This window comes from Pelophylax lessonae (genome assembly GCF_965119305.1).
Source record: "Pelophylax lessonae genome assembly, chromosome: 7".
NCBI lineage: Eukaryota > Metazoa > Chordata > Amphibia > Anura > Ranidae > Pelophylax > Pelophylax lessonae.
The window spans coordinates 111676861-111691863 of record NC_138774.1 but is presented as its reverse complement, the minus strand read 5'-3'; the positions used below and the strand labels follow the sequence as shown (position 1 = coordinate 111691863).

The 15003-nt window shown below is 45.0% G+C and overlaps 1 protein-coding gene across 3 annotated transcripts in view; it reads left to right on the top strand.

Annotated features, from left to right (window-relative positions):
• LRCH2 (leucine rich repeats and calponin homology domain containing 2) overlaps positions 1–15003 on the top strand; it is a 281372-nt gene that overhangs the window by 21246 nt on the left and 245123 nt on the right. The gene's annotated exons all lie outside the window — the stretch shown is intronic.

Genomic DNA, 15003 nt, shown 5'->3' with positions numbered 1-15003 from the left:
GAATCACAATTTTTTGCTTAGAATAAAGATCACAATTCGCTCATGATTCTTGGCGTAACATCTTTTATATTATTCAAAAAATTGGGCTAACTTTTACTGTTCAGTTTTTTTTTTTAAAGTGTATTTCTCTATCCTTCATTGACGGACGCACTTCTCTGATCCATATCAGTAGAGGTTACTAATGCCCCTTACAGGAGTAGGACACTAGGCAGAAAAAAAGTTCTGGCTACACCTATGGGCAGTCCCGGAGGGTACACCCTCTCTCTTCCTGCATATGATGTCAGTTTGAATCTGCCTAGTCAGGAGTAAGGGCCTAGTTCCTTGCTGGGATCTTTGGTCCTGGCATAAAAGTATTTTCTTATGTAGATTTTTTTAGCTAGCCTTTTTCTTTGGATTTTTTTACTGTGAGATCTTCAAGAATTTATGCCGTGCTGGGCGACGGGCTGGATAATCTAGATCCAGTGGTCACCCCAGTCTGGCCAGCGAGTGCCTGCAGGCCTTAGCTCCGCCCTGGGTTCGGCTGTGACAGTCCCACTGGGCGGGGACTGGCCCAGCGAGTTAAACATCTCGCAAGGACGCACACTATGGTCTCTCTCTGTCTCGCTCTCTCTGTGGGGGTTCATTAGTGCCTGCCTGCCTGACCTCTGGGGGGGGGGGGGTGTGGACCCTGCAGGCCATGTGTCCCCACCTGACCCCCCTCACGGAGGCCCCAGGGCCTTCCGTATCTCCACTGTTCATCAATGCTTTTTCGGCGGTTCGGGAAGCATTTGGGCCCGGGTGGAGGTGGGAGGTACGCAGAAGCGTTTCTCCATCTACCCCTGCCTCATCTGATGTCTCGGATTCTGAGTCTGACTCAGCCGCCACAGATGTGGGCCTCCCTGCCGAGTCTGTTAACTTGCTCCCTGTCCCCCTCGATAATGTGCATGACATTTCTACCTCCCCTGTCATGCATGATACAGGCGCTGGTGGATGCACTAGTTGTTTTTTGGTGCGTGACACCTTGCAATTTAAAGGACAGAGCGGCGGCTGCGCCTGGGGCGCAGGTAGCATCTGGCACTCCCATGCCACCTGGAGCAGCTTATTTTGCTAGCATGCTCATGTAGGATGGGACCGTCTCAGACGTTCCCCTGGGTAGTCTAAGTTGCTGCTAGACGTTACCCTTTTTGAGGTCTAATCCGCCTATGGTGGAGGTACGGTCTCTAGGCTGGATAGGACTACAGTTGTTCCGGTGGAGGAATCCCTTTCCTTTAAGGATTTGGGGGATAGGATGGCACGGGCTATGGCCTGCGATCTGTACTCCCTGGTGGGGTCTGCACTGGTAAAAGTGTTCACGATTGCCCTTGCCACGCAGACAATGCCTGATAGGCGGAGTTCCAACGCCGTGACTTGGTGGGGGGTAAGTCCCTCCTGCCCTGGGGGAGCTGTTGGACCAGCTGGCACAGGAGCTGCAATTTGTTTGTGATGCCGCGCTGGACACGGCTCCCTTATATGGGTCACCTGTCAGTTCGGAAGTGGTTGTACGGCGTATACTTGACTGGAGTGTTGGTCTACGGATCAAACTTCTAAGAAGGCATTTAATGGATCTCCCTTTTCAGGGGGATCGCCTATTTGACGCTGCCCTGGATGACATTATATAAGGGTCTCACCAGGGGTAGAGTGCCTTTCTTCCACAGGCTAACAAGGGTAAGGGCCTTCGTCACAGACGGGGTCCCTCCTTGTTGGCTTACAAACAGTTTCTTTGTCCCTCGGCCACAGTCGATGTGGCGAAGTCCTTCAAGGCTTCCTTGGGGTGGTTCCAAACGACCCTAGTCTGGCGACAAAGAGAGTTTTTTTTCCAAGACCTGCAGACAAGGCCTGCTCGGCCTGGAGGTGCGTCCTCACCCTTCTATGGGGTAGGGGGACGTCCTTTCCGGTTCTCGGACCTGCAGCTGGCCCGGATCCCAGGCAGCTGGGTTCAGAAGGTCATGCGGGCCAGTTGCAAGATCGATGTCTGGCTGTCCCCGGTTCGCTTGCAGGCGTTTTTGGGGCAGTTCAGGCTCTGGTTCAACAAGCTGGACCTACTGGCCCTTTGATGGTTCCGTGCAGATCAAAAATTCAAGATGATATCGTTTCGCACGATGATGGCTTCCCTACATCAGGGGGATTCCTGGCCTCCATAGACATCAAGATGCCTACCTTCACATCCTGTTATGTTCAGGACACCAACGGGTTCTCCGTTTTTTGCCGTAGGGTAGGATCTCTATCAGTTTGTGGCATTACCCCTTGGTCTCGCTTCTGCTACTCGGGTCTTCACAAAGGTGTATCGGCCCTGGTATCCTGGCCGATCTGCTGCTCCGTGTGGAGTCCCCTACGGTGCTGACAACAAATTTGGAAGTCACCATGAGATCTCTGGAGGAGTTCAGGTGGGTTCTGAACCTTCAGAAGTCATCCCTGGTCCCTTCCATGAGACTGGACTATCTGGGCCTGATCTTGGACTTGTCCCCAGGGTCTTTTCTCCCTCCGGGAAACCACTCTTGGAACCTCAGTCTGCGGTTCAGCTGTTACTGTCCAGCACATGGTCATCCCTTCGGACCTGCATGCGAGTTTGGGGACTGATGGTGTCGTCTTTCGAGACGGTCCTTTTCGCTCAATCCCTCTCGAGGATCACCCAGAAGGCAATCCTTCTCGAATGGGACTAGAATCCAAATTCTCTGGACTTTCAGATCCAGCTGAGCCGGGTGACCAGGGAGTCTTGATCTGAGAATCCTTCCTCCTCCTTTTTTACTGGACAATTATCACCGCGGATGCAAGCCTGCCCGGGTGGGGAGGAGTCCTCGGCAGGTTCTCTGCTTAAGGAGTATGGTCCCTGAAAGATCCAGGTTACCGATCAATGTCCTGGAGCTGAGAGCGATCCAGTTTTGCCTAGTTCACTAGATCGGGCACCTGCAGCTGTCCAGTGGACAGTCAATCGACTGCGCCACGACCGTGGTTTGTCATTCACCAAGGGGGCACCAAGGGTGTCCTTGAGGCCTTGAAAGTGGCAGGCATTCTTAGTTGGGCAGAGCGCCTTGTTCCAGCTCTCTCTGCTGTTTCCCTTTCTTAGGTGTGAAATATTGGCAGGCGAATTGCCTCAGTCGACAGGCCTTGGATGCAAGGGAAGGGTCCCTTCATTCGGAGGTTTTCCGGCTGTTGTGCCTTCATTGGGGCACTGCAGACGTGGACCTGCTGGCATCGCATCTACTGGATGGTGCAGAGGTTTGTGGCCCACTCCCTGGACCCTCTGGCGGGAGCAATGGTGGCACCATGGGTTCTGTCATAGGCAAGAACATTCGCTAAGTTCAACATGAATGATGCTGAGAAGTTTAGCATGGTCGTCGTGTGAGAGTGATGGGCCAAGGTCACTGTCAGCTGCGGTCTGCCTTTCCTCCTCTCAAGTTGCTGCCAAGAATTCTTTGCGGGATTGAGGCAGAAGGGATTCCGGTCATTCTTGTAGCTCTGCACTGGCCTTGCCAAGCTTGGTACGCCGACCTGGTCAGGCTAGCCACAGACGTTCATCGGAGACTTCCTCTCAGGGAAGATTTATTGTCTCCAGGGCCAATCTTCCGTCCGGCTTTACGGTCGCTGGCTTTGCCGGCTTGGCTGTTGACAGCCAGGTGCTGAAGGACGGGATTGTCTGCTTCAGTGATTCCCACCCTGCTTGAGGCTTGGGAAGCAACTTCTAGGATTATTTTTTTTCATCATTCGAGAAAGTCATATATTGCGTGGTGTGAGTCTCTTGGGCTCCCCCTCGTTCTTACTCGGCTTCCTTCAAAGGGGAGTTGATCAAAAGTTGGCCTTGAGTACTGTCAAGGGTCAGGTTTTCGGCTTGGCAATGTGCTTCCAAAGACCTGTTGGCCACCCGTTCGCTGGTGCGTGACTTCTTCCAGGGGTTGCAGGACTTGGTACTTCCTGTGCGACCTCCGTCACCTACTTGATTTGGTGCAGTCGGTACTTCAAGAACCTCCTTTTGTAGTATTCGAGGGTATCACTCTGCGCGCAGGGTGTCGGCACTGGCGACATTGTCCTGTCCTTCGTCCGGATCCGTCCTTCACTCGGAAGGTTTTTTAGTGTTCACTTGAACGAGGACATTGTATTACCATTTTGGGTCCTAAGCCCAATCATCCTAAGGAATGTGCATTGCATACTCTGGATAGAGTTCGGGCACTCATGGTGTACTTGGCGACTACTAAGTCTTTTTCGTAAGTCAGGATCGCTCTCTGTACTTACGGATGGCCCATGAACTGGACTGCCTGCGTCTGCTGCGACTATTTCTAGATGGATCGGACAGATGTTGGTACAGGCTTATTCAATTAAGGGTCAGGTCCTACCTTTCCCTGTTTTGGTGCATTCCACCCGGTGCCTAGTGCCTCTCGGGCTTTTCGCCTTGCAGGCATCTGTGCTGCAAGATGGCTACCTGGTAGTCTGTTCACACCTTTACCAAATTTTATAAGGTGGATGTGCTGACATCTGCAGATGCCTCTTGGCCGCAAAATTTTTGCTGGTTGCTGTCTGGAGGGCTTTTGGCCTTCCTTGATGGTGTTTCCTGTTTGTTCTTAGGTGGGCCTCCAGGTCTGCAGACTCCGGCTGTATTACTGGCCGTAGCCGCGTGACATCACTCCCGTGCATGCGAACAGGAGCCGCCAGTCACGGCACAGGGCTCTGAGGAAACGGGCCGTTTCATTAGAGTGGATGCACCAATGACGTCATCGGCTGCATGCAATGTAAATATCTCCTAAACGGTGTAAGTTTAGGAGATATTTACAGCACCTATAGGTAAGCCTTATTATAAGCTTACCTATAGGTAAAAGTCATTAAAGTGGGTTTACAACCACTTTAAACTGCCCTCACAGACAGAAGTTCATTCCCTTGATCTAAAAGAGTGAAATGATACATTGTAAAGCATTGTGTTTATAGTTGTCCAGCAGCCTTAACAATGTTGATAAACATTTGCTGGAGGCTCTTCTTTTTTTTTTCTTTTTGACAGCTGTGAGTGAGCAGAGATTGGCTCTGTAAGGCTCCATGTACACGGGACGTTGTTAAAAGTCCCTTTTGAATGCTGGAATTTTTAGGACGTTTGAAACGTCCGTTCGGTCGCGTTTGTACCCGCGTTTAGCGGCGTTTGCGTTTAGAAGCGTTCCTAGAGGTAAAAAAAATTATTCCCCTTTAAAATGGAAGAACGCTAAACGCGGGTCAGCGCGTTTGGACGCGTTCGGACGCGTTTGTGCGTTTGAAACGCCGGGAAACACACGTTCGAACACAAATAATTGCGTTCTAAAAACAGTCCCTGAACGCAACTGCCTGCAAATGACTGTAAACGACCTGGTGTACATGGACAGATAAGATAAAATGTAGATGGGTTCAGGGGCTTCTGAAAAAAACGCCCAACTGCTCCTAAACGGCCATTTCCAGCGTCCCGTGTACATGGAGCCTAAGAATCGAGGACATGGCGTTTTAAGATAGTGATGGGGGGGTGAATGGAGATTGCAATTTTTAAACAATTAATTGCGCAGGTCTAGTGTGTGTGTGTGTGTGTGTGTGTGTGTGTGTGTGTGTGTGTGTGTGTGTGTGTGTGTGTGTGTGTGTGTGTGTGTGTATCTATCTATATATATATATATATATATATATATATATATATATATAAAACATAATATAAATTATGCATAAAGTGTCAATAATCAATCCATAGATGTGTCCCATCTATCTATGTGTGGAATCACCACACATTAGTATAACAAAATTGTCCATGCAAGTGTATGCATGGACATTTTTGTTATTTTAATGTGTGGCGATTGCATATATATATATATAATTTGTCATATTGCACAATTTTTTGGATTATTATCACTTTATGTATAACTCATATTAAGATATTTATATTTTTTATATATATATATATATATATATATATACACACACACACACGTTTGATTGAAGAGGTTTTTTTGAGCACAATAAGCACGGCACTATATTATATGTCGATTAGTTTAGCACATAAGTGGGATTGTGACCAGTGCCAGCAGCTCAGCTCATCTGTTAATTGAAGCAAGTCGCTCGCAGGAATTATTATATATTAGGTGTGTACTGACTCTTATTTATCATGAGTTTGAATGTGACTGCTTAATTCTGAGCACAGCTCCATCCCCAGTTATAAGAGGGTGTGCACAGTTATGCAGCCATATTATTTATTAATTCTTGTTTTTTCCCTCCCCCAAATGATTTCAGTTTGTTTTTCAATTGGTCGCATTAAAGTTTATAGGTCACAGAAACCTGACATTTTAGGGGTGTATAGATGTTTTATATCCACTGTGTGTGTATTAGGGGAAAAAAGTACATTGCGATATTTGGTTTTTAACGATATATATCGCGATATTTCTCCCGGACAGTCTGCGGAGGAGGGATCAGTGAGCAGAGCTCAGCTCTCCGCCAGGGGATCCGCCACACTTGTAGAACTTCTCCCGCCCGGCCCCGGACAGCCCGAGCCTTGTGTCAGAGCCGGAGTATAGAGGAAGCGGGCTGAGTGAAGTTTCCCAGCAGTAGTACGGTAGTAGCCTTTCTCCCCCGGTGCTCCTCCGCCATGCTCCGGACGTCTCCCCCCCCCTCTCCTGCTGCTTTGCACTGTAGCGCTCTGCAGCCTCTCCGCCGCCATGCAACCTGCCATGCAATCCGCCATGCAATCCAGCTCTGCCTCTTAGTCTCCAGCCGACCATTACTCCGCCCTGCTCTGCCCATTGTCTCTCCATTGAATCTATTTACAAAACATTACAGCTTGATCCCACCCCTGATGCAGCCAGGAGAGACAATGGGCGGAGCAGGGCGGAGTAATGGTCGGCTGGATACTAGAAGCAGAGCTGGGAGGGCTGGATTGCATCGGGCTGGAGGGGCGGAGTTCCGATCACAGCCGAAAGCAAAATGGATGTGTCGGCTGCAAGTCCTTCTCCTCCCCCCGATTCCCGACTTCTCCCTGCCTATGCTAAATATCGCGTCTTGGGCGATATGAATATCGCCCACGCCTGCAGAACGATAGTCGATAACACATCGACTATCGTCAGCCCTAGTGTGTGTGTGTGTGTGTGTGTGTGTGTGTATATGTATATGTATGTGTGTGTGTGTGTGTGTGTGTGTGTATATATATATATATATATATATATATATATATATATATATATATATAATATAGTATATATAAGCAATATTTTCAGGCATTGGCCTGATATGGTTCTGCCATTGTTACCGGTAACGCCTCCAACACATTTAAGTCGAAAACCCAAGTGCGAGAACTGAGACAATGACCATTTCGGCATCTTTGGTTTGTTTTGTTTATTTTGTAATGGGGGTGGGAGAAGGGAATGAGTGGGATACTCATCTGGCTTAACTAGGTTCAACTGGGACACTGTACAGAAAAATGCCTGTTAGCGCTTTCTTGACGCCAGCTGAATGCCGGCCAACGCTCCCTGGCACTTGAAGATATTGTTCTGCTGAACTGTGCTGAAACTTTGACTTTAATACTCAGATTAACTCAGAAGATCCAGGACTGTATGACTTTTGACTTCTGACACTCTGTTGTTTAGCTCAAAAGTCTGGTGAACAGCTCCCTCCAACTGCTTGTGTTGCTGCAACTCTTAACACTTCACTCTTCAGGGCCCAACCACTGGCGCGACCTCTACATTTCAGGATCCTCTTGCTAGGCACCCCCTCTGACACTTCACTGTCCTAATGCTAGGCACCCCCTCTAAAACTTCAGGGTCCTCTCACTAGGCACCCCCTTGACACTAGCTGGCTCCTGGATCTCTGGGACCTTCCCTGGAGTGGTCCCCTCTACACTTCAGGCAGACCCTCAGGGGCAATTCACAGTACTCACGAACTTGGCATGCTTTCCTGGAACTGAATCCCTCTATCTCCACTGGTCCTCAGCACACCAGATCCTCTCTGCAGCTCAGCTCTCTCTCTGGACTCTCAGGCAGCCACCCGAGACACCCAATCATGACAGGAGGAGAGACAGCCGTACCCTCCCTCCTGGGACTCTGCTTCCCGCCAAAGATGCTGCGTAATGTGTTCCCATCAAACTTACACCCATTCCCATAATCCTCTGCGACAGAATCTACCTTCTGGGGTAGATACAGGCCTGAATGAACCACTGATTGGCTTTCCTCCACTACCCAATGAGAATCCTCTCATGGAGCCAGTGGGGAGACTCCCCTCCCAGAAGCCACACCTGGGAGACATGACAGCCCAGCTGAAAATCATGACCCTGCTGTTAGGCAGCCAAAGCCCACTATGCTTTTACCTAGCACCTACCTTGTTAGGTGCTACACATATATACAGTGCATTGTGAAAGTATTCGACCCCCCTTGAACTTTTCAACCTTTTGCCACATTTCAGGCTTCAAACATAAAGATATATAACTGTAATTTTTTGTGAAGAATCAACAACAAGTGGGACACAATCATGAAGTGGAACAAAATTAATTGGATATTTCAAACTTTTTTAACAAATTAAAAAAACTGAAAAATTGAGCGTGCAAAATTATTCAGCCCCTTAAGTTAATACTTTGTAGCGCCACCTTTTGCTGCGATTACAGCTGTAAGTCGCTTGGGGTATGTCTCTATCAGTTTTGCACATCGAGAGACTGAAATTTTTGCCCATTCCTCCTTGCAAAACAGCTCGAGCTCAGTGAGGTTGGATGGAGAGCGTTTGTGAACAGCAGTTTTCAGTTCTTTCCACAGATTCTCAATTGGATTCAGGTCTGGACTTTTGACTCTGCCATTCTAACACCAGGATATGTTTATTTGTGAACCATTCCATTGTAGATTTTGCTTTATGTTTTGGATCATTGTCTTGTTGGAAGGCAAATCTCCGTCCCAGTCTCAGGTCTTTTGCAGACTCCATCAGGTTTTCTTCCAGAATGGTCCTGTATTTGGCTCCATCTTCCCATCAATTTTAACCATCTTCCCTGTCCCTGCTTGTCTTGCTAACTAGATTAGAATCTCCCTTAATGCTCACTGTTATACAAAACAGGCACACTTCTAAGCATAAGACCTATTTTATTCACCTATCTTCTACAATCTAAAATACACCATAATCATGAAAGTAAGAATCAATACATTTACCGGATATTGTATCATCACTCCATGATTGGGGGACTCATCATCGATCATAGGAGGTACCCGTCAATGTCATCTGCATCACACAACGCGTCCGCCGTGGCTAAAAAAAGAAAATCACGTTTTCCCCTGGGCTTTCCCTGAACGTGATGGATAGAATCCCATTAATACCAGGCCTTGCGCAGTCTCGTATACCCCTAATGATTGGCTAATTTTTTTTTTTTTTATTTAAAATTTTTCAGACATTACACAGAATACAACAACAGCTGTAACAAAAACATTTTCATACTTTAAGCATAATGGTGGTCCGAGCAGAGAGCGTCTGCTGGCAAAGTAGGTGGGAGGTGGGTGGAGAGGGAGAGGGGGGGGGAGCCTCAATGGTCCTTGAGGTTGGAAGGTGAATCTGATTGTGGGGGTAAGGTCATGGGCGAGTCTCTGAAGTTAAACCTGTAACGAGCCATAGTGGGATCAGTCTGGGGAAAGGTGTAAGTGATATATCTGTCCCATTTCAGGTGGAAGGATTCCCTTGAAGATGAAGCTGAGAAGTCCGTATTGGCGATATCTATTGTGAGAAGTGTGGAGAGCTCTGATCTGACCCGAGAGAGAGATGGAGGAGATGTGGAGATCCAGTTGCTTAGGATAGTCCTCCTGGCGATTAGTAGACAAGTCAGGATCCACACACGGGGTGTCCTAGAAGGGGGGCTAGACCATTTTTGGAGTCGCTTGTCCCAGTGGCCGAACAGGAGTATCATAGGGTCCTTGGGTAGGCTGAACTTGGTCACGTCCGTAATGTACAAAAGGACTTGGTCCCAAAAGTGACTTATACCGGGGCAGGACCAAAATTTGTGGTGGAGTGAGGGTCTTACCACCAGACACAAAGGGCATTTGTGGGCGTCCGGCATGGTTTTGATGATTGGCTAATTTGATCACTGCTCATAACCGTGATGATCACATGGACTACTAGTTATAGTTAAGTTCTGTCTGTGCGCACTTACGGTCACGCGCCTCTTGCGCAACCCAAAAAGACAGTGACATGCGCAGTTGAAAGACTCAAAGAGGTGTGGCACGTGATCAGGACTTATAAACCAATTATTAGCCATATCCCTCGTGCTGTTTTGAGTCCTTCAGATTTGCTTTTCTGAACTGTAATAACCTTGTTAGTTTCATGGAGGACAGGAGTCATTACTATCACTGACTGAATATGGACTCTATCTAATACTATACCAGTCACTCACACGACCATATCAGAATCGTATCACACTGCTAAAAAAAGCAGGCCCAAACCATGATGCTGCCACCACCATGTTTGACAGTGGGGATGGTGTGTTCAGGGTGATGAGCTGTGTTGCTTTTACGCCAAACATAACGTTTGAAATATCCAATAAATTTCGTTCCACTTCATGATTGTGTCCCACTTGTTGATTCTTCACAAAAAATTAGTTTTATATCTTTGTTTTGAAGCCTTAAATGTGGCAAAAGGTCGCAAAGTTCAAGGGGGCCGAATACTTTTGCAATGCACTGTGTATGTATATATATGTATGTGTGTGTATGTATGTATGTATGTATGTATGTATGTATGTATGTGTGTGTGTGTGTGTGTGTATATATATATATATATATATATATATATATATATATATATATATATATATATAATATAATATAATTACATTTTTTTTTTTTTTTTTTACAACAAATGTACTAAAATATAAAGTATACCATGGCTTTTTTTTTTTCTTAAAGGGTTTGTAAACCTAGGATTTTTATATATATATATATATATGTGTGTGTGTGTGTATATATATCTCTATGACCTTAATGTGCCTCTTTTTGAGCTACTCCTTTGTTGCCTTGGTGGTAGGTTTTGGGTCATTTTTATGCTGGAAGACCCATCCACGACCCATCTTCAGTGTTCTGTCAGAAGGTTCTCAGGATTTTACAATACTAATATATATATATATTAGTATTGTAAAATCCTGAGAACCTTCAGACAGAACACTGAAGATGGGTCGTGGATGGGTCTTCCAGCATAAAAATGACCCGAAACCTACCACCAAGGCAACAAAGGAGTAGCTCAAAAAGAGGCACATTAAGGTCATAGAGTTGCCTAGTCAGTCTCCAGACCTTAATCCTATAGAAGATTTATGGAGGGAGCTGAAACTTCGAATTGCCAAGAGACCACCAAGAAACCTTAAGGATTTAGAGAAGATCTGTCAAGAGTGGACCAAAATCCCCTCTAGAGATGTGTGCAAACCTGGTCAACAACTACAAGAAACCGCTTACCTCTATGCTTGCCAACAAGGGTTTCTCCACCAAGTATTAAATCAAGTTTTGCTTGGGGATCAAATACTTTATTTTTGTCGCTGAACTGCAGCTTAATTTATAACATTTGTTTTATGTGTTTTTTTCTGGATTTTTGGTTGATATCCTGTCTCTATCATTTAAAATATACCTGTGATAAAAAAATATAGACCCTTCATTTCTTTGTAAGTGGGCAAACATGCAACATCTGCAGGGGATCAAATAATAATTTTCCCCACTGTATGCATCTTGGTGCCTTTTTTTCCACATCACAATAAATAAATAATAAAAAAAAAATCTTTAATATATATATTTAAATACTCACAGTATACATACACGTGCTAGATGCTGAATGATACCTATCAAATTGTAAATAATTCCCCAAATTTCACAAACACAATGGCTGTGAACCACACAGGGAAGAGTTTTTTTCCCTATGAAAACTCCATAGGGATGTGTGGATGGGAGAATCCGTTCATATTGTATTTTATTTATTTTTGATCTGTTTTGATCAGCTGGCTGTTGGGGAAAAAAAACAAAGATCCAGCTTAAGGAGAAGCTTTTTTTTACTTGGTAAAGGATTGGAAGTTTTTTTCTTTTCACTAACTGCCAATTGCCCAAGAACAGGAGTCTCCAAACTTCCTAAACAAAGGGCAAAACTGTAGCCAGCAGGAGAATAAAATACCCTGGCATGATTGTAATTAGTGTTTTAGGACTGGTGGTCAGTAGGATTAAAATAATTACATGGCACCTGTGGTCAGTAGGAAGAGGAGCAGTGCCTCAATATTGGTATTGGTGGGAAGAATAATGCTCAATGGTATATATCTGTGAAAGGAAATATACTTTGTTTTTTGGTTCATTATTCGTGTCAGAGGGAGGAATAGTTCCACATAGTTTGAGAAAAAGTGACCCAAGGGCTACATGAAGGCAGCAAGCAAAGGACCACATCTGGCCCACGGGCCGCAGTTTGGAGACCACTTCCCTAGAACAAGAATCACTATGTAGCAGCCTGTTGTTTTTTTTTTTTTTTTTTTTCTCATACATAGGGAAATGCAATCGGCAGACTTTTGTTTACTGAGAAGATGTTAAAACTGATCTCCTATTCAAGGGTATTCCATACACTGCAAAGAGAGACTTAAGGCAGGCTTGAATATGGTGGTTTTTTTTTTAAAACAAACAACATTGCTGTTTTTCTGTACTAGATGATTGCTCTGTATATTTGTCAACTAGTAGAAAATAAAGGTGCGCTGATATAAATGATAAAGCTGCTACCAAGAAATGTGAATAAATAATAGTGAAAAATGGTTGGTGCGCTAAAACTAGGATGTGTCCCCAATCAATGATATAAAAACCTTGATTCTGAACACAATACAAAAAACATAAATAGAATATATCATGTGTATACAAAATTTCCAAACTCAATGTCCATCAAATATATAAATAATATTCCGTGACACTTCTGTAATATATTCTGTGCTGAAATTCAATTGAAATAAACATCCATGTGAAACGATCCCACCACCAGCAGGTTTAACTTCTTACCAGATATATGGATATAAATGGCATAGCTAATCCACATGAACCGAAGTTAATTATTATCCCATCCACCTTCACCCAGCATGTGAGCACACTCAAAGGCCTCTTACCAGATGCAGGGTATATTGGGCATTGGAAATAGACTTTCCTCTTTCCAGGATATAACTTTAAGCTGGCTATCAATCATACGGTCCGCAGATGGAGTGGTGATCTGTCTCTTAAATACTATTTTTAGAAATAAAAATTACCCGTGGGGGTATCATTCATCTAGTCTAAATCAAAGGGGGCCTCTATATTGATCGCTAATAGAATTCCATGGACCAGACAATTCCATCATTAGTCCTGGAATAGATAGGAGCATAGAATGCATTTACGATGAAAAAACTGAGTTTACAACCCCTTTAAGTCCCCTTTCTTCCACATTCTGATGCTCGGTTTGAACTTCAGTGAGTCAATTTCACCATATCTAGATGCCTAAATGCATTGAGTTGCTGCTGAGTGATTGGCTGATTAGCAATTTGTGTTACCAAGCAATTGAACGTTGTGTACTCAATAAAGTGGACAGTGAGTGTATTTCTCAAATTGATTGTAGCAGATTATCAATTACTACTAGGCATTTTCTTTTTTTTTTTTTTTTAGTTCAGCTCTTCATTTATCTTAGAGTAGACACTGGGGTATGTCTGCACTGGTGTGTGTATAAAGTTATAGCTTGGTGTCCTGACCACACAGAAGGAGAATTTCTAAGTACAAGTCCAGCCTTTTAGGCCCTGTTCACACCTGAGCGTTTTTCAGCTCGTAAAACGCTCATCTCTGATGTCTCAAAACGCCCAACAAGCAAAATCCCATTCATTCCAATGGCCCCTGTTTACATATGAACGTTTTGTCGCCTGAAGCTCAAAAAAAGTACCTGAGCTTCTTTGTTAGCAGATTACAAGCATTTTTGTTAGATGTCAATGCCTGCCTCCAAATGCCTGAAAAAATGCCAGTAAAAACGCCTGAAAATGAAGCGCTTGGGTGTGAATGGAGCCTTATCCAGCCTACTTTTCCTAATTGTGTATCCAATTGCAGAAAACAAATGCAGCTCGTTTTTCTCTTTAGGCAGTTTCATGTTTTGCCTTCCAGTCTCTCTGATCTGTGCTGATGACGCCCATGCAGTTTAACATCTACTCTTTTATCTTGCCTAAACACAGGAAAAAAATTAAGCTGATTATCAGTTTTGCAAGCCTGTGCTGGTTTACTTCAGAAGCTGTCATGCCCACCATTATGTATAGAACACCAATATACTCTATATAACTACATTGCTGTAAGTTGCAGTAAATGCTGGAGAAATCATTATGCTTGTGCATGGTTCACTGCACATTATTTATTATTTCATGCATTATTGTGCACAAGATGTATTTACATCTATAATTCGCTGGTACTTGTTTTGTCTAAGTGATTTAGTGGATATACACCAAACCCTTAGGCCCCTTGGACACGATCGCACCGATCATGCCACCTATTCACCTCTATGGGGAGGCGGATGTCAGCGGACATGTGTACTCTGACACCCATCTGCCATCCGATGCCACAAGATCTGCTGAAAACAGACAGATGGCGATACAATCGCCATCTGTCCAGGGGGTCATATCAGATGGAATCGGATGAAAAAAGACATGCTGTATGTTTTCATCCGATCTCCCCATAGAGGAGAGCGGGGCTCCGACAGGCTCTTCTCTGCACAGTGAGCAGAGACAGACCTGTCATCTGCCTGCTCAGTGGGGATCAACGGAGCGAGCGATCCTTGCTGAGCTAGCGGAGTCTGCTGAGTGGATCTGCCCCGTGTGAAAGGAGCCTTATGTGGTTGTACAGTCTGACTTTAAGCCATGTTCTCTTCAAACTCCATATTTCTGCTGCATTTAGTGGTTTTCTTAAAAGATTTATCTGTTTTCAGATGCATCTGGCATATCTGACGTTCTCTACCTTTTGTGTTGTCAGGGGTAGTTTTTAGAGTTGACAAGTGAGTAGTTTGCCTTTAAGGCCCTTTTAAATATTTCTCAGTAGACTT